The 24,000-nt window shown below is 41.3% G+C and overlaps 1 protein-coding gene and 1 pseudogene across 5 annotated transcripts in view; one reads left to right on the forward strand and one right to left on the reverse strand.

Annotated features, from left to right (window-relative positions):
• Nucleotides 1-24,000, reverse strand: part of LOC147018890 (MDS1 and EVI1 complex locus protein EVI1-A-like) — a 458,835-nt gene that overhangs the window by 303,348 nt on the left and 131,487 nt on the right. The window lies entirely within an intron of this gene.
• Nucleotides 5,256-24,000, forward strand: part of LOC147018892 (uncharacterized) — a 42,922-nt pseudogene continuing 24,177 nt past the window's right edge.

Below are 24,000 nucleotides of genomic sequence, written 5' to 3' on the forward strand. Positions count from 1 at the left end.
TACAGCTATATAGCCACCGATAATCTTGTTAGCTGTGCCTCTTGGCTTTAGAAGGCTTGCGGAATGCAAGCGAAGTGTCACACACGAGGAGGACATCAGGATAAAGGAGGATGTCCTAAACTCTCTTTTCCATATTCTTATGTTCATGTTCTTATGAACATAAGAACATTAGAACAAATGAACATAAGAACACATAAGAATAAAGAACATCCATGTTCTTATGTCCCAATGTAGTGTGTGTGTGTATATATATATATATATATGTATATGTATATATATATATATATATATATGTATATGTATATATATATATATGTATATGTATATATATATATATGTATATATATATATATATATATATATATATATGTATATATGTTTATATACATGTATATATATATATATATGTATATGTATATATGTATATATGTATATATATATATAAATATATATATATATATATATATATATATATCTATGTATATATACATATATATATATACATATATATATATATATATATATATATATATATATATATATATGTATATATATATATATATATATATATGTTTATGAATGCCTGGTGTTGGCGCAGTGGTTAGGGCAGCAGCTTGGGATACAAAAGGTCCTGAGTTCAAGCCCCATTGGGCCACTGAATTAATACACCAGGGGGTTGACTCAGCCTGCCATCCTTCCGATGTCGGCGAAATGAGCACCAGTATACTGGGCCGGTGTATACCCCGGTTAACATAGGTGTACCATATCCCTGTGTCGTAAGAGGCGACCAGGGTTGCGGCAGGAAGGGCATCCGGCGTAAAACATGTGACAAATCACTTTGCGGATCATACGGATGATCCGCTGTGGCGACCCCTAACGGGAGCAGCCGGAAGAAGAAGAAGAACATGTTTATATACATGTATATATATGTTTATATACATATATATATATATATATATATATATATATATATATATATATATATATATATATATATATATATATATATATACTGAAACACAAAAGAAACTTACCACTTGTTTGAAATGTAATAAATTTGTAACAGTTCATAATAAAACAAACCAACAATTGCTAATTGAAACATTGGCATTTTATTGATGACATGTTAAGTTTTTGACCAAGATTCATCATCTCATAAGTTTGTTCTGCAGTACAGAACAGCACAGGGTGCAATGTCAGTCCCCTTTCAATAGCGTGTGTGGCCACCATTGTTTTGGATACAGGCAGTGCATCGTCGGCGCATACTGCCAACCAGTCTTTGGATGGATTGCTGCTGGATTCTGTCCCACTCAGTCCTCAATGTCTGAAGCCATCTGACTTAGGACCATCTGCCTGTCCTGCCTCGCAGTGGTGACTCTTGGCCTCCCTGATTGAGGTCTGTCATCTGCAGAGTTGTGGAGGGTGTCTCTGTCCACCAGGGCCGATATCGTCTGGTGTGAACTGCCAAGGCGATGTGCCACCTCACGGTAGCTCAATCCACCTTACAGTATGCCCAAGGTACACTGACGTTGATCCCTTGACAATCGTGGCATATTGATTGAAATGCCCATTTTGCACTGGCCTTTTTAAAGCTAATATCAAGACATCACGTGCAGCTCATTAAAATCATCCCGTACCCCTTGGCTAATCACTGACAGTCAAAACGGCTGTTCAACACCTGTGCTATGAAGTGACCATTGAAGGTTCAAGTGACCATCCGTGACCGTTTTGTCTGACAGTGAGGACACTATTGTCCACAAATAAGTTCACACATTTACTACATGCAGTGTTATTGTTGATATTTGAAGGTTTAAAAGGTGGTAAGTTTCTTTTGCGTTTCAATATATATATATATATATATATATATATATATATATATATATATATATATATATATATATATATATATATATATATAATTAAAAAACATCGCTTCTCCAAACAATCACTGTACCATCAGCACTGACAGTGAGCTCCACTGCAAACCCCATCTGGTCACCTGCCTCACTTGTTTAAAGCTATAAAGTCAAGTTTATTTTGCTGCAGATAGTGGTCAGAATACAGCTGTGAACATTTTTCACAATCATTGGAGATCATCAACACAAAAGAGTGCCTTCTGCAATCTTTTATGGCATAAAAGTCCTTTTGGAGTACAAGTAGTTCAACGCACAAGTTGTGAATACCACAGATTTAGTCCCATAATGGTATGATTGCCACAGTGTTTGAAAAGAAATGTCACATGCCATGCAAACATTGCCTTCTGTATAAGTGACATTGTTGGTGATGTCATATTGCTGCTCAGGTTGGAGAACAGAGTTTTTGATATTTTATCTTCCATCTGCAAATGAAAGCTCTATGGCTGTGTTGTAGTGATGCAGAAGGCGATGTGTCCATAAACTTTTCAACACCCACAAACCTTATCATCCGCATTTGCACCGACAAACTGAATGCTTATGTGATGCTGTGCTCCGAGATCCAATACCTATGCTAGTGTTACGGCACCAGCGTAGCAGTTGCAGTTGAAGTAGACCGGGAAATGCACCCAGAAGCAGACAGCGAAGAGATGAGTATGCTACCAAATTAGCTATCATGCAATCCCTATGCTCGTATTAGAATTGCACAAAATACTATATATACATATATACAGACACACAAACAGAAAAGAGAGTTTATGACATCCTCCTTTTTCCTGATCTCCTCCTCGTGTGTGACACTTCGCTTGCATTCCCCAAGCCTTCTAAAGCCAAGAGGCACAGCTAACAAGATTATTGGTTGCTATATAGCTGTAAAGGTGTTGCACTGAGGTTTTATAGTTTACCGAAAATTCACAAGCCGGATGTTCCATTAAGACCAATTGTGTTCTTTATTAATTCCCCCTTCATACAAATTGTCCCAATACTTAGCACGTGTCATCAGCAAGCTGGTGGGAAAAATGGACAGGACAGTTAAAAATAGTGAGGTGTTCGTGAATAAAATAGAAACCATCACAATTCGAGATAAGGAGGTTATGGTGTCATTCGATGTTGTGTCACTTTTCACGAATGTCCCAGTGGACTTGGCAGTGAGAGTCATGCGAGAGTGCAAGGACAAATCTGAGGATTGGAAAACGGTGTGTACAAACAGCTAGTTAACTGTGGTTCGTTGCCGGTTTGTTGAGGTCATGTCTAGATAGTGCGACGTTGGTTTATGATAGCGTTCACGAGAAACAAATTTATGGAAAGGCAATGGGTTCACCCGTGTCAGCAGTTGTGGCTAATCTGGCAATGGAGGAGCTGGAAAGTAGCTTGTTGAAACAAGATGAGGACTGGTTACCACGTTTTTGGTGAGGCTTTGTGGATGATACTTTTGCCATGACACTCCTGGATAAAGTCGATAACTTCCTTGAAAAACTGGGTCAGGTGTATACTCGTATAAAATCCATGAAATAAATGGAGAATGAGGGTAAGTTGGTCTTTTTTGGATGTTGAGGTGCACCGGCTAAGCAATGGTACTTTAGAAATTGCAGTGTACAGGAAACCAACGCACACCAATAAACTGCTGGACTTCAACTCATGTAATTTATTGTGTCATAAGCGCAGTGTAGCATGGACATTAACATCCTGTGCATGGACAATCTTGTCATCCAGTAAGGGTGCAACTCAGGAACTTAAGCAGGTTCATGGAATCTTAAAGAGCAACGGCTATGACAAGAGGTTTGTACAGGGGTTTAGAATTCATAAGAGAACCAACAACAAACCAGAGATGATTGGTCGGTGTGTGTTATCTTGTAATCCAGATCTTTCAGAGAGAATCGCAAAAATAATGCAAAGTGCACGCATTGGAGTAGCCCAAAAACCACTACGTACTATTCGGGGTGTTTCAACCAAACTGAAAGATGCAATATCGGAGAGTGACAAGTCAGGTGTGATGTACAGCACCGGGTGCAAGGACTGTGCAGCGGCATACATCGGAGAAACGGTGAGAAACCTCCATACATGGCTAGATGAGCACAAAAGGGCGATGGGATTTGGCAACACAGATCAGTCAGCAATTGCACGGCACCACATACAAACGGGGCATCAACTGGACCTAGGAGGAACCCGCATACTGGATGTCATACCCAACAAACACCTGTGATTGATGCTCAAAGCCTGGTATGCTTTATAGAACAGCAGAGAGGTCATCTAACAAATGAAAACAATGATCTCCTGATACAGTATAACCCATTGGTTAAAGCATCTATAAGAGGTTGGTGGAAGAGCAAGGATACAGGTGGGTTCAACAATAGTCTTGGTACGCATAAACCACCACAATTAATCACCACGCCACTGTAACGCACTGCTTCACGCACGCTAACACGCCATCATGCAGCACCACACACACACAAACACACCTATCACCGGTACATGCAGAAAGTGCATCAACCCGCACCCCCATCCCGATCCACATGAAGAATCAAAAGACAGTCTTTTAACAACCAGGAGGTACTGCGGCACACACAGTGAGCTATGCATATGCATAATTACAATACCAGATTTAAACATTTTTTTTTTCATGACCAGGAATCGGTGGGCGACATTGCCACATTCTGATAACCAAAAGATGTGTGGATGCTCAAACACATGACCGGAAGTGGTTTGCTATAAATGGCCATGTGTAGTTAGCTGTGCCTCTTGGCTTGAGAAGGTTTGTGGGTCACAAGCGAAACGTCACATGAGGAGGACTCTCTTTCCTGATTGTTAAAAAAAAATTGGGGAGAAGGGTTTACTCGGACTTTGTTCGATCAATTGGTTGGTTGGCTGCGCTGTGTCGCCGAACACGATGTACTGTCCCAACCGCATACATTTAATGTCACACACACACACACACACACACACACACACACACACACACACACACACACACACACACACACACACACACACACACACACACACACACACACACACACACACACACACACACACACACACACACACACACAACATCCGACTGACTGATGTACCATACTCTGTATTACAGAGCATTGGTTCCACGTAAACAGTTTATTGGCCAAGAATCATGCTGGGTGGTTTGCCATCCCTCTCCAAGCAGTAGTTAGGGCAGGAATTTGTAATTTATTCATCACGCCGGTGATAGCTCGTCTCCTCTTTGTGAAGGACCCCAAGGGATCTTTAACGTCCACCAACTAATGCCAGCAGACAGTATGCCCGATTAACATCCATCCGAGGGACAACACACACATTGATGAATCACTTTGCCTGTGAAACACCAGGATGACAGTTGAAAGTTCAGCTGAGACTCAAACACTGGTGATACAGCACAGAGCCGAGTGTGACTACCACAACTCATCCTATCAGCAGGTATGTACACAAGCACTATGGATCTATCTATTTACAATTCCAGCAATCTGTGTGTGCGTGTGTGTGCATGTGTGTGTCTGTCTGCGACCGCCGTTTCTCGACAACCGCCGATCCGATCTGATTGAAACTTGCCAGGAATATTGCTGGGGCCCCGCGGATGTGCCTTTTCAAGGTTTGATATCAATCGGACGAGCGGTTCCCAAGTTACGGCCATTTATCTGTCAACCAATGACAAGACACGGTGCTATGACATCACGAATGACGTCACAATTAATGTTTATTTATTTATTTTGATTAATTTTTTTTTGCACGATTGACGTCACAATTCTTCTTCTTCTTCTTCATTTGGTATGACGTCACAATTGACGCTGGGGACCTGAGTATGTGCCTTTTCAAGGTTTGATATCGTTCTTCATCCGTTTCAGCTGTTTCCCAAGTGTTTCCCAAGGTTTGAAAGCTGTTTTTTTTTCCAAGGTTTGAATTAATTGTTCAAATTATTAATTAATCCCAAGGTTTGAATTTTCCCAAGGGAAACATCTGTTTCCCAAGGATTTGAAAGCTGTTTTTTCCCAAGGTTTGAATTAATTGTTGTGCTTGGTAGACATTTGTGAATACATTTACAGAGAGAGGGGCGAGAGAGGAGGGGGGAGAGAGGGGGCAAGAGAGGGGAGTCGAGAGAGGGGGCCGAGAAAGGGGAGGGAGAGAGGTGGTGAGAGAGGGGGTGTCACAATTCAAGAGAGGGAGAGAGAGGGACGGGAGAGGGGTGAGAGTGGGGGCGAGAGAGAGGGCAAGAGAGGAGGGGGAGAGAGGAGGGGCGAGACTAGGGGGGAGAGAGGGGGGCAAGAGAGGAGGGAAGAGAGGGGGAAGTGAGAGAGGGGGGGCGAGAGAGAGGGGGGGCGTCACAATTCTTCTTCTTCGTTTGATATGACATCACAATTGACGCTGGTGACCTGAGTATGTTTCCCAGGTGTTTCCCACGTTATGGCCATTTATGATACGGTTGGTCCGATCTAATTGAAACAATGCCCCAATCCAGTCGGCGTTTACGAGAGCGAAGGAACGAAGCTGCACATACTGGCATGCACCTACGGGCACGCACTAGTAATTATAATAATAATACCTTGTAACTATTAAACATAATTCGGATTTTGATGTAATTAGGATTCTTATAAAACATTTCCATACTCATAACACAATGTCGGTGCTGCCGAACCAGTTTCTTGGTACTGGTTATACTGGGTGGTTTGCCATTGCCTTTCCAGCATCGTTTACCTGTGCTCTATTCTCAATGCTGAACGTCAAGCAAGGAAGTAGAAGGTCCCATTTTAAAAGTGTCTGGTATGACTCGACCAAGGTTTAAACCACTGACCTCCTAGATTTAGATTTCATGCTCTCACCATTATGCTCCTGAGTCTGGTATATAATTTTAATTAGAATATAATAATTAGTCAACCGGTGACCAATGATTGGTGTCAACATTTTTTTCCCCCCCAAAGCAATATATTTCTGCATGTATGTATAAAGAAAAATCTTTGCCACACTAAAGATATTTTGACTGATTTCAAGGACAATAACTCGAGGTAAAAAGCATGACTTCAAATGGCTTTTAAAGCCATTATACGCATGGCACAGACGACCTGCAAGGAGACACAGTGAGAAAAGATGAATTAATTAATTCTTATTAACAGGGAGCAAAGCGTTCTTCCCTGCAACAATCTTTGCCTTGTCCAAATGATTTTCCCCTCTGCCACCCAGCATAGCCCAAGCACATACATCACCCCATTACGGCAAGCCTGGAGAGGTCCTAGTCATTAGAAAGTGAATTAAAGATGATCCGTGGAGCTATTAATCACCGTGCCAAAGGCTTTTTACGTCTCTATAACCCTAATCAAGTGCTGGGATTCTGGGATATGGACTGAGAGTTCAATCAGATGAGAGACACGGACAGAGACAAACGCAGATATGTTCCAGCCTCACGGAATCACAACCCAATTAAGTCTGTCTGACTGCTCACACAACCTTACATGAACAACCAGTTTCAGGTGGCTGATTCAAACTGAATTGTTCACTGAGAAGGAAAAACACCTTCCTATTCGAACAACACAAACAGGGAATGCAAACTAAAATGCTGGGGGGAAGCATTTTAGAGACAAAGCACAACGAAAAAAAAAAATCATAACTACAGCAACACTTGGCAGAGTACATACCTCCGTTAGTCTGAACAGGTTACGTTTAGTAACCCACTGATAGGCCAAAGCTGGATCCGGATTTGAGCCGAAATCGAATCGGCTTGTTCGTGTCAACTAACCAACTCATCCACCATGTTTCGTCATAATCCGTCCATACATTTTTGAAACATCATCCTAGATATCGTTTTTGGTCCCATCTCAATTTTGAAGAATCTCTTAGAAAATTAAAAAAATTCTTGTATCCGGATCTGCACCCAGATCTCCATCAAAATCGAATCAATTAGTCCTTGTCACACTCCAAACCTGTCCACCAAATCTCGTCCAAATCTATCAATAACTTTTTGAGACATCATACTATGTATAGTTTTTGACCCATCTATCAATGGCGACAAATGGCTTAAAAAAATTGTAGTATCGAGATCCGGATCTTCCACAAAATCGAATCAGTTCGTTCTTGTCACACAACCAACATGTCCACCAATCGTCCATAACTTTTTGAGATATCATGCTATTTATAGATTTTGACCCTATCTCTCAATGGTGAAGAAGCACTTCAAAAATCGGATTGTGCATCTTGGAGCTCACCTGGAACAGGAGCAACAGTCACTCAAACTGCCTGCAGACCCCCTAAGACTGATTTTATTTTTTTTAATGCCATGAACAAACTTTGGTACATCATGGGTGATGAACGTTGTGGTCAAGTTTCATCAAATTCCTGTATGTAGTTTTGGAAAAGAGAGGAAATACCTATTTTGGGGGGGTTAAACGACCCTCCCCGCTCCCCCCTCCCATAGACCCCCATAATGAGCGTGGATTTTGATGCGGTCAATACAATTTGGTACATTACAGATGATAAAAGTTGTGGTCAAGTTTCATCGAAATTGTGTGTGTCGTTTTGGAGAAGAGAGCAAATACCATTTTTTTTTGGGGGGGGGGGGTCAAAAAATCCCCGTAGACCTCCTCATTGAGTGCAGATTTGGATGCGGTCAATAAACCTTCATTTGGCATCAGATATGAAACTTGTGGCCAAGTTTCATTAAAATCCTGTGTTTGGTTCAAGCGATAATGACTGAAGTGTTTATGGACTGACTGACTCACTGACTCACTGACTCACCTACGGACACTGCTCGATCACATAAGCTCAACTAACTAAAGTCCAGGTGAGCTAGAAATTAAAAACGAAATTCTCGTGTCCGGATCTGTGTCCGGATGTTCACCAAAATCTCATCAATTCGTCCTTGTCGCACATCCCACCTGCCCACCAAATTTCTTCCGAATCAGTCCACAACCTTTTGAGATACCCTGCTCACAGACAAACAGACAGATAAACAGGGGTGAAAACACAACCTCCATCCACCTTTGTTGGCAGAGGTAATTGTGCCAAGATCAAAGTTAAGACCCGATATGTACCAACATATTGTCAAGAGAAAAATCTCGACCGATGTGGTCGAGATAGTGAGAGATGTTAATGTGTGATACATGATTTTGCGCACAAACTGTACGCAAAGTGTACACACAGCGTGCCATAAATAATATTGCAACGCGGTATTTTAAAAATGGTCTATCTCGTTAATTTCTCGGTTATATTCACACCGCCATCAACAAGACATTTACATTGAAATTTACACGGGTAGTTCAACGTTTCAAAATGAAATTAATTTAATTGATCGGGTGCAGAACACAAGCGCCGAGCGATTAACTTTGTAAGTGCTTTGTTCTGCTCTGATCGCTTCCAACTTCGTGTTATTCAATCTCCGCTGCATCAATTTACAGTCTTATCCAAATCCCCGGAGGTTCCAAGAAAAGTCTCCTCGAGCCTCTCACAGCACCGACTCGGAGCTCTATTTTGAGGCCAAGAATAGATGCAATGAGCAAATCACACATGGCTACTTGTATTCTGTCTTCATCAGGACATTTCACGCCCGAACGCAGTGATGAATTCACGAGGCCATATCTGTACCGAGGCAATTCCATCCTGATTATCTCACAACTCTCGGGTCTTCAGACTATTACCGTAAACAGTGACGAATGCTCGATTCTGGCAAGAGAATATTTCACTCGCACTTGTGCAGAGAGCTGCCTTTCGTTTAATTAATGCCACAGCCCTTTAGCAAGCAGGAGGGTAGCGCGTTGAAATTATCTCATAATACGACACATCGATGACGTTCCACCATCTGCTACCCCACAGCCATTTAATATCTGCACCTGAAACACCCAGGCGGAACTTGGAAGTCCCCGATCTCCTAATGTCGACAGAATGAAAATCTTGATGAAGCAAAAGCAATAACAACAACAACAAAAAAAAGTCATAAAAATAATTTGAGAAAGGCCCCCAGATGTCCAATCTGCTAAGAGTGCGGTAAAAGCTTTTGGCAGAGTTTTCGGCCTCTTCCTGAAATGAGCTTTTGATCCCAGTTGAAACTTCGCCAAGCGTCGTCGCGCCTCAAAGAGGCTCCCAAAAGCAACAAGGACTCATGTTGTGCGAACGTTTCAACAAGGTGAGCGATGCTCCTGGACTGATCTAGGTCCTTTCCGTCAACACGATGCAATAGTGAAGGCGGCGCATCCCAACGCTGGTCGATTGTAGCTCGTGAGAAAGGAGTGAGCTCATTCTGGTTTTGCCAAATTTTAACTCCTGGCTTACTAATTTAACGCATTATGAAACTAATTCTGCAAAAAAAAAAAGAGAAAAAGATATATATAAATATTTATTTATTTATTTATTTGCTTATCAACAATCGTTTGCTGGAAACAAGTGGCTCGATTAGACACGCAATATCATCCGATGTGAATTTGACAACTCAATGAAAAACTGTACAATCACATGAGGAGCCGTCTCGCTTCAGCGGTGCTCTCACTGTTTTCTAGTTTGGGTCGCATTTGAAGGCACGCTGTCCCAGGAAGCATCTTTGATTTACAACCGGAAGATTGCCAAGAATCCGTGGGAACCGGGGACCGGTGTCTGCTCAAAACCACGAAACAATGCGGCAGAGACGTGTAGGGTGGGGCAGCTTGTATAAATTATCTTATCATTCCGTCTTGGGCCCTCAACTGTACTTGGGGTGTTTAAGCAATTGTACACCATTCATGCTGATCTGGGGACATAAATCCCCATCATATGAAGTCACCTTTCCTTGTTAAGCATCAAGCTCTTTCGTTTTCCATCTCCAACTCTAACTGCACACATTTCAGGAGTTTCTTAAACTCCAGCAGCCAAGCTTGATTTCCTTTTCTTTCCCCTCCCACTTTCCTGCTTTTTTGTTTCCTTGACCACAATATGCCAAAAAGAAAAAAAGAAAAAAAACTAATTGAAATGTGCCTTTTCTATTTCATGGACTGAACAAATCGACGACTTGTTCCAAGAAGTTTCCTCCTTCCAAAGGCTGGCATGGACAAACTGCAATGACGTCACTGGATTTCTACTGGAGGGGAATGCTCAATACACCCAGTCAGTCAAGTCAATCATGGAATGGAAATGGGTCAATAAGGAAGTATGTCAAGCTGACACCTTGTACAAACTATAATTGTTGCAATGTGTAACAGGTAGTCATATCGTGCCGTGCATACCTGAACATGTGCAAAAGTGATGATGTGATCGTGTTTTATGGTGACATTTCAACTCCAATTCTTAGAGGGCCAGCCCTGCGTACAAATAAATACATCTAAGGACCACTTAATTAGCTCCGTATCATAGAGGTATTAATCCAAGATGATAATGGGATCGTTCTAAGGTGGTAAAACCTCCACAGTGTCAGTAACTTGACTTGCGGAGGCTATTTCATACAAACAAGGATGGAAAATGAACTAGGACACAGTAGGAGGTCATTTGGCCCATCATGCCTGCACTCTATTTCAGTACAATGGTCTCGCTCAACATGGTCCTTCTGTTCTATTTGCATTATTCGAGGCCATTTACACTCCAGGAAAATTTTCAATCTCATCTCTCCAATAATCTTCAATCTTCCTCTGCTTCTTACAGATCCTTCTCCAGGTTGCTGGTTTGTAATTATTGTTGCCTATCAGCTGTGTGTCCAGCACGGTTACAACTTAACTTTTTTATGATTACGGTCAACATGTCGTTGAATTTAGTTTTCTGTCTGACCACTGGTTTCTCCTCTTGTATCTTTTTGTTATGCCGAGAGAACATCTGTCCATATAGATATATGAGTGGTATCTTTTTTTTCAGCACCTTACGTTGGTTGTAATCTCCTTTCTCAGGTATCAAAAGGTGGAACGGACACATTCTTAGGCTCACAGTGTCCACTTTTTTAATTGGACCATCTTTTTAGGATTACATTGGGATGTTTTCACATCCTGTTCTCATATTTTTGTTTTCTTTGTTCCAAGGACTCTTTAAAGGATTGTCATAGAACCTCAGATAGTCTGGAATTGTAGTTTGGTTGTTGTACTACATTGGGATATACCTTTTAAAATGTCAGTCAGGATTCTGTTTTATCTGTCCAGGTACCCAGAGTATCATCCGCACGATGTTGGTACTTCTCATCTTTCAGGTTCTCTTCACCTTATTTGATAGAAATCACACTTCATTGCTATAATACGTATTTATTGTAAACTTCATTAATTTTTTTATTTTTAGAAATAAAAAGCGGTTTCCTTTTCATGGCTTTCAAATTTTCTAAAAGCCGCCGATCTTGCTCGGATACCTTTCCTCACTTCCACAAAGTGATCCGCATCCTCTTTCATGAGTCGGTTTAAATCAATATCGTCGCTAATTTTCTCAATTCTTCCAATGATCAAATTTGAGTTTTTTTGCTTTCTTGCAGAGCGGTTGAAGTTGATTTTCATCTTTGTCATATTCATCCTCTGATTTTCTGTCTCTCCAAATTTCTCATTAATTTTTCACAATTTTTAGTTTCCAAAATTGTTTGTAATTAAAAGTTTTTTTTTTGAAAATTTGGATGAGTTTGCACATCCTTATCTTACACCTTTTATGCTGAGTGAGTGAGTGGTGTGTGTGTGTGTGTGTGTGTGTGTGTGTGTGTGTGTGTGTGTGTGTGTGTGTGTGTGTGTGTGTGTGTGTGTGTGTGTGTGTGTGTGTGTGTGTGTGTGTGTGTGTGTGTGTGTGTGTGTGTTATTTCCAGACTGGTTACACTGGTTGAGTCAATTGAAAGTTGACAGTCCATTGACAGATACAGCAAGTTACTGTATCCGGTAGGTTGCCGGTCATTTGGGGCAAAGAGACTGCAGCATAAAGGGAGGATAATGAAGAGGAATAATAATAAGAAGAATAACTCAATGGCCACAAGATCGTGTCTGGAATGAGATCCCTGGCTGCTTAGTCCACCAATTCGGAATTTATCGAAGATTCCAGTGACAATCCTCTGCTCTTTGGAAAAACGACTGAAGGATCTTTAACGTCCACCAACAATCAATGCTGTCGGACAATGTCTTCAGCTGAACATCCCATCTGGCGGATGCACACTCATTGAAGCCCTGATTGTGAAACACCAGGGTGAAAGTTTACAGTTGTGTCGAAAATCAAACCGAGACGACTGCTCAAAGGTGAGTACACTACCTCTCTACACTATCTTGCCAAATGCTAGCTCCCCTCTTTCAATCTTGATCTTGCCACTACTTCGGTACAGGTACAATGCCGCTGCTCCACCATTATTCCAGCTTTACTATGTGGATGATATTCCACAACATTGTTCCACCAACAAACAGAAGACTGTTCCACGATGAATGTTAATATACCTGAAGTAGACGCGAGGTGACGTGAAGCTTAGTGCCAAATCTATAAAGTGACACAAAGGTTGATCTTAACCTGCAGGTTAATTTTTTACTGGACAGTTTAATTAATACAGATTGTAAGAATATTTTAAGAAAACCCATATTTATATTTGAAATAAAATGTTCACATTAGTTGCCGATCAATATGCTATTACAATGTCAAGTCCAGTGAGATAGAATTGCTAATATGGAAAACATATTCTAAGAGTAACTCAGGTGGATTAATGGAGGAAGAGTTGCAGAGTGCATCAATTAACTTCAAAAGGCAATCTTGGTTGGACACTCTTTCTAAATATCTGTGGAGCACCTACTTCACCGATTGACGAAATATACTCAGTTGTGAAAATATTTTTAGATGTTAGGGAGGATCCAGCCGAAAGTACACTTTTCCCAAAGTGCTCACCATGCTCGATTATGTCACGGTGGTGGGCTGATGGGATTGCTTCTGGAACCATCCCATGATGGGATTGTAGTTGTGGATTGCTGGCACCATCCCGTACGTGCAAAGTGAAAAGCGAGGTTAATCAAATACTTCACTTTGTTTGTCTGTCTGTCTGTCTGTCTGTCTGTCTGTCTGTCTGTCTGTCTGTCTGTCTGACTGTCTGACTGTCTGACCGTCCACAAACGTCAGTTTATGATCGAGGAACAACTTTATTTCAATTGAATGTTATATTTTGAACATGAATCAGATCATGAACCTGTAGTTTCGTTGTACTTTGGCTCTGAAATCAAGATGTCACATGCGCAGAGAGGAGTGAGATAATTGTTACCCTCGCCGAAGGAGGGAGTATTCCATTTGGGTCTGTTTTTTGTCTGTTTATTTGTTTGTCCACTCAGAACTTTCGTGTTTTTCTCCGTAACTGCTTGTCGGATTGAGACAAAATTTGCATCATCGGTGTGACTGCTCATGCAGAATAATTAAATAAGGATGACGTCATAGGTCACGTTATGTGGCAGCCATGTTGGAAAAACGGAAAATTTTTTGACCTCTGTATCTCTGAAACCGCAAGAAGGAAAAAATTTAAACTTTATATGGCAAGTACTCCTCATGGGGAATAATTGTGATTTTTTGATGATGTCATAGGTGCCTTTGTTATGACATCATAATTGCATATGTAGAACGCCACATCTGATCAGTATGAAATTTTTTGATGGTCATCTCGGAATAAAATGGTCCACAGAAAAAATAAAATGATAACATCATCAGTTATATGATTCGGCAACCACATATTGCTAAAAAAAAAAAAACCTTCAAAAATCTGCTTCTCTGAAGTGGCTGAAAAGATCGTGGCAAAACTTTACAGATGTGACCGCCTATCCATGGGGAACAAAAGATTTACACATATGACATTAAAGGTCACATGGTTTGGCAGCCATATTAGATTTACCTTAAAACCTATAAAAATCTTCTTCTCCAAAAGAGCTGGACAGATTGAGGGGAAACTTTACAAAAATGTTCCACAATCCTTGAGTGTACAAATTTAAGAAATAATTCATCGGTCACATGGTTTGGCAGCCATATTGGATTGAAGAAAAATATTAAATAATGTTTTATCTGGAACCGCTTTATCAATCGACATGAACCATGGCAATTATGATCTCGTAGTGATGGGGAATACATGCGTTAAATTTCAACTTAATCTTATGCTTGGTCTGGAAGCCAGAATTATTAAATTTTTTGATCTTGGTTCGTTTTTAATTAATTAATTAATTATTTATTTTGAAAAAGGCTCACTTGGCTGTGTCTGGATGGGTTTTAAGGTAGAGAAGTAGCAGCGGACATGTGAATCATCTCCGGGTTCCTCCTGATGACTTCATCTTTGCTTTTTGCTTGTTCAGGTTCCTTCTGATCACTCTATTTGGTCTTCTGTACCTATTTGTACCTGCAGGACTGTACCTATTTGGTCTTCCATTTGATATGAATTGAATTTATTTTAATCCCATTCTAAATTCAATTGAATAAAAATTTAAAATGTCATGGGTCAGGATCAGGATCAGGTGTCCAATCAAAGTGGGGATGCATAAAAGCGGGACGTCTTCGTACCCGGTAATGACTGCCAGCAGTTATAAAGTGGCAGTTCTAAATCTGTCTCATTAATTACGTAACACACCAGTACACAAACACCACACAAAACAAGTCCTGGAGAGGGTCTACAAGCTCTGATTGCTCTTTCTAGTTTTACTATGGCAGACTGTCTGGCAGTCAAACAAGATTGAAAATCATTCCAAACAGGTAACTTACTGTTTTTAAGGACATCAGACTGTAAAGGACACAAACAACAGGCATGAAGAACTGTCGTAACGTGATCAACAAGGTGGTGTTAAAGACGCTGCTAAAGGCCCTGTCACACCTTGACGTTTTAGCCAGCGTATGGCAAGGTATCAAAATGTATGTAAAACGCTGGCGTACGCTGAACTATTGATGTTTTTTTTCCAGTTTTGGACGTATTCATAACGAGTTTGACGTATGCATAACGTATTAGTTACGTACACAGAACGTTTCAATAACATATAGATAACTTATACCAACGAATGCTGAGCATGTTGTCGGCGTTCACAACCTATGCCCAACGATAGTCTAACTTATGCATAGCGCGCGGCAGCGTATCGCCGACGATCACGTGGCGTAGCCTATTAAAAGGCTGCGGCTCGACGATTCAAATCATAACCGCACCAGACATCGACGTGTCAAGCCGCTGTCACACCTTGCCGTTTTAGCCAGCATATGCCGACGTATGAAAAATTTTCCGAATTCGCTGGCACACATCGAATACGTTATGGGTAAGTTTTGTATACGTTAAGAGCACGCTGAAGCACGCTCGCATACGTCGGCATACGCTGGCTAAATCGTCAAGGTGTGACAGGGCCTTAAAGCGACGGTAAACTTCATATTTTTTTCCGACGCACTATTAAAATTTTAATTTTATTTCAATTGAATTATACACTTGAAAATTCCAGAACACAAATCACGATATTTCAAAAATCTTTCGTATAGCAGTACTTGGACAAAATATTACAGCATTTTACATCTTCTTGACCAATCAAATTTTCTGATATCAGACTCTGCCCATGTCCTTGTCTCTCAAGACTGTGTGGGGTAAGGTGTCCTATGTACTCTGTAGTTGTTGTTATATGACCTTCCCAATCGATAAAATGTCATACCATCCCATCAACCATCCTTGATGGGTAAATTCGCCAGTTGAACATAAAAGGCTATTTCTTGTAAAGTGTAATGTTCTAAACAGGTTTTGAACTATCATGTTCACACATTTTTCCGAAAGCACATGATGAGTAAGGCAAAAATGTCTAAACAAATGAATATGATCTGTTAATTATGTTCTACATTGTTGCTGCAGAACCACCTTGATACACATTGTGCAGCTCATGCACCAGAAGTTGTTACTGGTGCACATCCAGTGGTGACACACACACACACACACACACACACACACACACACACACACACACACACACACACACACACACACACACACACACACACACACACACACACACACACACACACACCTTACTGCAGTAGAGCATTGATGGGACTTGGCTGGATGATGTTCAATCATAAGGGAAGATGAACCAATCTCTAGGGGTTTCACACACAATAAATGCATATCTGGCGTGGTGTTGTCGTGGCTACACATTCTGGAGAAGACAGACCACGATCATTTGCGCCTCTACCTGCTTTTACGCGGTACATAATGTTCGGTTTTGTTACTTCTTATAATGGAAGCACCATTTAGGATTTGTCCTCTTACAAGGTGAGCAATTGTAAATCAGGAAATTTCGACTCGGATGTATGGAGGAGGCAAATTTACGATTACAGTTTGTTCAGAACAGGACATTTGATTGAATGAAGGTGTTTTAAGTTCAGGACTGTTATTAATGATATAACTATTTGCATATTTTCAAGTGTTTGTGTGTTTGTTTGTGCATTTGTAGGTTATTCTTTCACAGCTGAACTGTAGCACCCAGAGTCCCCAAATTTGGGGTCTAAGTACTTCAGAATCTGTGCAAGGGTTGAATCGACTGAATGTTGGCCTTGACCTCCATTTTGAGGCCACCAAAGGCTGATATAAAGTGTATATTGGGATGTGGGGTCAAGAAGTGCTGCCGCCGGCCCGTAGGCAAAAGGTAACCACCATGAAGCCAAAAACTCCATAGCTTTTCAAAGTTCAACATGTCCCGAAACCACCCAGTCAGCAGCATCGTGGATCTTTGGACTCCTCGAGAAAGGTTCGCTGCTGTCAAGCTTTTCTTTGCAACTGACTCAATTGTTAAAGCTCAGATGATCATTCAAATGTCAATTCTGTACGAATGAGTTTCAATCTGTAAATGATGTTCATCTTGATGTGAATACATTTGCACCTCATGGTACGGTACAAGTCACCAGACTGTGGTCGACCATGCACTGTCCAAACATCCAGAGTCAATTGGAAATGCTCACAACGCAGTGGTGATGAGACATGCTCGGTGTTACATTGACTCTCATCTGCAATGTTTCATATAATGGAGCTAATGCATACTCTTTCTAGTTGGGAGTGTTGATGCCAGTTTGTATAAACGAGGAATATGTAAGAAGAATCCTGTACTCATAAGGATCTTGAGCCGTATCCACAGAAGCTTCAGTTTGCCCAGATACATTCAGCAGGTGACAAGGAAGCAAGAATACGATTCTGTTGCATTTTTATTCATTTCATTGAAGATAATGAACGGATGCATCGTCGAAATTCCTGAATTACTTCTGTGAGGGATAAGAACATTTGAGGATCATAATACTCAGAACCTAAAACGAAGCATCTATAAGATGCAACAATACAAGTTTGAATTGTAAGTCCTTGAAGAGAGTACTTGTGCAACACTCCATTGCCTTGGAGGGCAGACAGGATGGCCAAGGGAGAGGTACGCCTACTCATCTATGAGCCATCAATCCTAAATTCGAATCTCGACCCAGCTATAAACTGCCATCCCGGTGTTTCACAGGCAGGATGAATCATCAATGAGTGTGCCGTCCCTCGGATGGATGTTAAACTAGACGTGCCATCTGCTTGCATTAGTTGGTAGACATTAAAGATCCCACGGTGTCCTTCACAAAGAGGAGGCGAGCTATCACCAACACCATCAAAATTTTTTTATGAATTACTGCCAATAACCTACAGTTGGAATTGCATTCAGCAGCACAGATGCCACCCTGCATCGACATTGGTAGGACTGGTGGGGAGTTGAGTTTGGATGGGGTGATTGGTTACATTTGTCGTGATCGTGTAGTCTGTGAGAGCATATTGTCAAAAGGTGAATGTGTTGTTTGTGTTTGTTAATTCCTCACCTGACAAACACTCCCCCCTCTCTTTCCCACCAATGAAAATAAGGAAATAAACTTATAGATTGAAATGAGTGTGATCTTAATAAAAGGCAAGCAAGATGGGTCAAATGTCTGTCATGTGTCCAACTTCCTTGTTCATCCAAGTACAGTATTTACAAAGATTCAATGTTTCTGAGTCACCCAAGCTGTACTTTGGTGATGGAAATCCCCCCCCCCCACCCCCAAAAAAAGAAGAGCACAAACGTAAACTTCCATTCTCGTGGCCAGCACCTGCAGGTGGCACTGTGTCACGGAGCTGGTTTTCTTTCGAGTGGACATGAAGTCGGCTGTTCCATCAGCTTGCATGCATTTGAGGAGGTTAGAGGATAAAAATTGGATCTTTGGGTAAAATTGAAATTCCGCATTTGGGTTGACGATAGGGTTGAAACAAGCACCTTGTTTCACTAGTAAAAGGTGGAAACATTGGACAAGTTCAACATCGTGGGATAAATGTACCTTAAAATCAGGAGGAAACCGAACAATGACCTCACGTTTGATCTATCATGTGCATGTCGATAAGTTTGGGGAATTTCACGTCTCATTGTTTGCTTGAGAATGAAGTTTGCTTGTGCTGAACAGAATAAACTTTTCCAAAATGGGATGAAGGACCATAATCTTTGGTCACACGAGTCACACGAAGGACCAAGAGCTTCAAAACTCGAGAGTTCATAGAACACCTTACCCCATGAAGTCTTTAGGAAAAGGACATGGGAAGGGTCTTTCCAACTCTTACTTTGCTTTTCCAAGCACAATCTATATTTCCTATGAGCTACGGTTTTGTCTGAATCTCGCCATTCCCCAATGCTGAGAATGTGGGCGGCAAATTTGATTGGTCGAGATGGCGTAAAATGGCAAAATATTTTGTCCAAGTAGTGCTAAACTGGAGGTTTTTGGAAGTGCCAACAAGGCAATTGGTGTTCTCCAGTGTTCAACTATATAATTCAATTGAAATAAAATGAAAGTTGTGGAAAGAAAAGCCTTTTTGGAAGTTTACTGCCATTGATGCACCGTCTTTTACACCACCTCATTTAACACGTTAAAGGAGTTATTTGTGCTTGTTGTTTGTGTCCTTTATGATGTCGCAAAAAATCAATAAGTTTCCTGTTTGGAATGATTTTCAACTTTGTTTGACTTCCAGACAGGCAGAGTAAAACAATTACCTTACTACTCCTCTGTGCATGTGTACTTGGGACGAGATTCTGTACAATTTGCCAAATTCAGAGCAAAAGTATTGCTCAACTGCAGGTTTATGTTCTGATTCATGTTCTGCAGTGTGAAACATGTAGCAATCAATTGAAATTAAGTAGTTCCTCGATCGTAAACTGACGTCTGCAAACAGACAGACAAGGTGAACCAATTGCAAACGCTCCGTTTTTCGCTTACGTGTGGGGTAATGATCGTTAAACGACGAGGAGTATCAAAACCAACTCAACCAAGTTATTGCTGGAATTGCGAAATAAACAACCAATTGGTAACTTAATCTCAGGTATATTATTAGAACCGTTGTTAATTTTCAGAGAGGATTCAAAGAAAATAGGGAAATGAGTCTTCTTCTTACGTATGGCAGCTTAGCTGCCAGGGTAGCTATCATTTCTTGGAAGCACGACTGTGTCGCTGATCCAGTGCCCCTCAAGCAGTACACACTGGTACTCATTTAGCTGACCTTGGAAGGATGACAGGTTGAGTCAACCCCCTGGTGTATTCATTTAGTGGTCAACGGGGCTTGAACTCAGGACCCGAGGATCCCAAACCACCACCCGAACCACTAAACCAACACCAGGCTTATATTAATGAGTAAGTAGTAAGGTTGGTATCAGGTGGAAAATAATGCCTGTTGTATCATGGTTTGGGATGTGAAGTCCTCTTAATGACACAAATATGACAATACCATCCACACGTGAGATTGTGGGTCAGAATGTCTGATGCATATTTACAGGTTTGAGTGCAAAGTGGGATGTATGCCCGTGTGTGTGTGTGTGTGTGTGTGTGTGTGTGTGTGTGTGTGTGTGTGTGTGTGTGTGTGTGTGTGTGTGTGTGTGTGTGTGTGTGTGTGTGTGCATAAGAAGTGTATAACCAAGTTGTTTGCAGTGAACAGATTGTGCAGCATTCAGAGTGAATGAGGATGCAGCAAGAAGCATAACTCAACACCCTTGTCCAACAATGAGCTGTTGTTACTGAGCCAATAATAATGATCTCATATACGTATATGAAAGAGTTGATGGAAGAGGTGAGGTTCAATCTGTTCTTGTCAATCCACTGCAGGAGAAAGTATGTAATCCACAATTCGTCACTTTCTCCAGTGTGTTTGTAAAATATTGAGATAGAACAATGGATTTGACCAGGAAGGCTCCAAACAATGGAATGCCCCAAATGCAAAGTGCCCGGAAGACAGTTTAATGTAGTCCTATTTCCCATGTGATACTTGCTCTACCTTTGAGCTCGTCCTCTTAATCTTCAAAAGAGTACTTATTTGATAACACCAATGCACGGAAAAGATTTGAACATTTTCACATGGTGGATAATTATAGAAAGTGCAATTTTTATCCACCCCTCGTCCCTAGACAGGAGTTCAGCAGACTGAATAATGGAACTCAGGGGATATCTCCATAATGATGTCATTTGTGGGAATCTCTATATCAGTGTGTGTGTGTGTGTGTGTGTGTGTGTGTGTGTGTGTGTGTGTGTGTGTGTGTGTGTGTGCGCGTGTGCGCATGCGTGTGTGTGTGTGTGTGTGTGTACGTACGTGTGGAATAACACATGCACACACAGCAGACTCTTAAGTTAAAAATACAAAAAGAGTAATTTCAATGTCACAAATAATTATTTAAGAGTGACTGTGAAGATGGTGTATTGTGTTTAGTGGATGGTTATAGCCTGGTGTTGGCTTAGTGGTTATGGTGGCTGTCTTGAGATCTTAGGGTCCCGAGTTTGAGCCCTGTTGGCCACTGAATTAACACCAGGTGGGGTTGACTTAGCCAGTCATCCTTCCGAGTACCAGTGTACTGAATACCAGTGTACTGATATATGGGCACAGCATCAGCGGCATTATCGCGCCCCAACAAAATTAGAGCTTTCCGGCAGGAAGAGGAAGAAGTGTATGGTTAATTTGCATATACTCATGATTCTATATGGAACAAGTTGTTCATTATTTGTAACTATGTACTGTAATGTCGTTGAGGGTTGGAAAGATGGCTTAGAGGTATGCATACTCACTTCTAAGCTGTCTAGCCTGGGTTTGAATGTCCACTCAGCTATAAACTGCCATCCTTGTGTTTCACAGGCAGGGTGATTCATCAATGTGTGTGCTGTCCCACGAATGGACGTTAAACTGGTGTTCTGTCTGCCGGCATCAGTTGGTGTACATTAAAGATCCCACAGTGTCCTTTGCAAAGAGTAAGCGAGCTATCACCGCACTATGAACAAATTCCCAATTCCTGCCTTCACTACGAGTCCTGCTAAGAAGGGATTGGCAAAGAACTCAGTATAACCCTTGCGAAGAAACAACTTCAGTAGCACCGATGCTCTGTAACAGAGTATGTGGTACATCAGAGTCAGAAACGAGTGTTGAGTTAAGATGGTAAAATTGTAGATGTTGAGTAGAGTAAACATGTGACAAGTATTAATATTGCAGTTGGATTTCACAGCACGTGGAGAGATCACGAGTGTTTGGGGGAAGCTCCAGCTGTTCTGGCTGGATGTGGCATGATCTCACGGTGTTGAGCAGTTTCTGGTTCCTCCTCGATATGAAATAATGTTGCATTTAAGTGCGGTTTACGAGAGGGATGGGCTTTTGCAAATGTTTGTAAGTCGAAAAGGAGAGTGGAAAGGGGAGGCACTCACCATTTGCTTTGCTGGGTACAGCGCCATGCTGGTGTGTTCAGTGTTGTTGTATCGCTTGTGTTTTACCTTCTTATTAAACGCAAGTTTGGACTATTCCTGACTGCTGGTTGGACATCAGTTGATTAAAGAACCTTTGGTTTTTTTTTTGGAGAACTGTTACTGCACTTTCAATTAATGGCTGTGTTAATTAGCATTTGTGCATTTCGCTGTAACTATTTGCCAAAGTACAGTGCCTTCAGGAAGTATTCACACCACTTGACTTTTCCACATTTTGTTGTGCTCCAGCCTGAATTTAAAATGGATTAAATTTCAATGTTTTTGTCACTGATCGACAGAAAATACCCCATAATGACAAAGTGAAATTTTTTTTTTTTGAATTTTTGCAGATTAATTAAAAATGAAAAGCTGAAATATTTTGCATCAATAAGTATTCAACCCCTTTGCTATGACACTCCAAATTGATCTCAGGTTTTCCTTTGATCATCCTTGAGATGTCTCTACAACTTGATTGGAGTCCACCTGTGGCCAATTCAATTGATTGGACATGATTTAGAAAGAAACACACCTTTCGATATAAGTTTCCACAGTTGACCGTGCATGTCGGAGCAGAAATTCTATCATGAATTCCAAGGAACTGTCCGTTTGTTGTGAGGAGGCATATATCTGGGGAAGGGTACAAAAACAATTTCTAGAGTGTTGAAAATCCCCAAGAGCACAGTGAGCTCCATAGTTAGGAAATCGAAAGAATATGGAACCTCCAAGACTCTTCCTCGAGCTGGCCATTTGACAAAACTGATCAACCAGGCAAGGAAGACCTTGGTCAGGGAGGTGAGCAAGAACCCAATGACTACACTGACAGAACTACAGAGATCCTTGGCTGATATGGGAGAATCTGCTACAAGGACAACAATCTCTGCAGCACTTCACAACTCCAGGCTTTATGGGAGAGTGATCAGACAGAAGCCACTCCTGAGGAAAAGGCACATGACAGCACACCTGGAGTTTGCAAAAAGGCATGTGAAAGACTTTGCGAGCATGAGGTAAAAGATTCTGTGGTCCGATGAGTCAAAAATTGAACTCTTTGGCCTGAATGCAAAGTGCTACATCTGGCAGAAACAGAGCATAGCTCCATCACCCATCCAACACCATCCCTACCATGAAGCATGGTGGTGGCAGCATCATGCTATGGGGATGTGTTTCAGCGGCAGAGACTTGAAGAACAGATGGAACAATGAATGGAGCCAAATCCTAGAGGACATCCTGCTTAGGAGTGCAAAAGACCTTTGACTGTGGAGAAGATTTACATTCCAACATGACACTAACACCAAGCATACAGCCAAAGCAACACTGGAATGGCTTCAGAACAAGAATGTGAAAGTCCATGAGTGGCCCAGCTAAAGTCCAGATTGAATCCCATTGAGAATCTGTGGAAAGACTTGAAGGTTGCTGTTCACTGACGCTCTCCATCCAACTTGACAGCGCTTGAGCAAATCTACAAAGAAGA

This window comes from Eptatretus burgeri, chromosome 10 (genome assembly GCF_056783735.1).
Source record: "Eptatretus burgeri isolate ZD-2024b chromosome 10, Ebu_testis_v1, whole genome shotgun sequence".
NCBI classification, from domain to species: domain Eukaryota; kingdom Metazoa; phylum Chordata; class Myxini; order Myxiniformes; family Myxinidae; genus Eptatretus; species Eptatretus burgeri.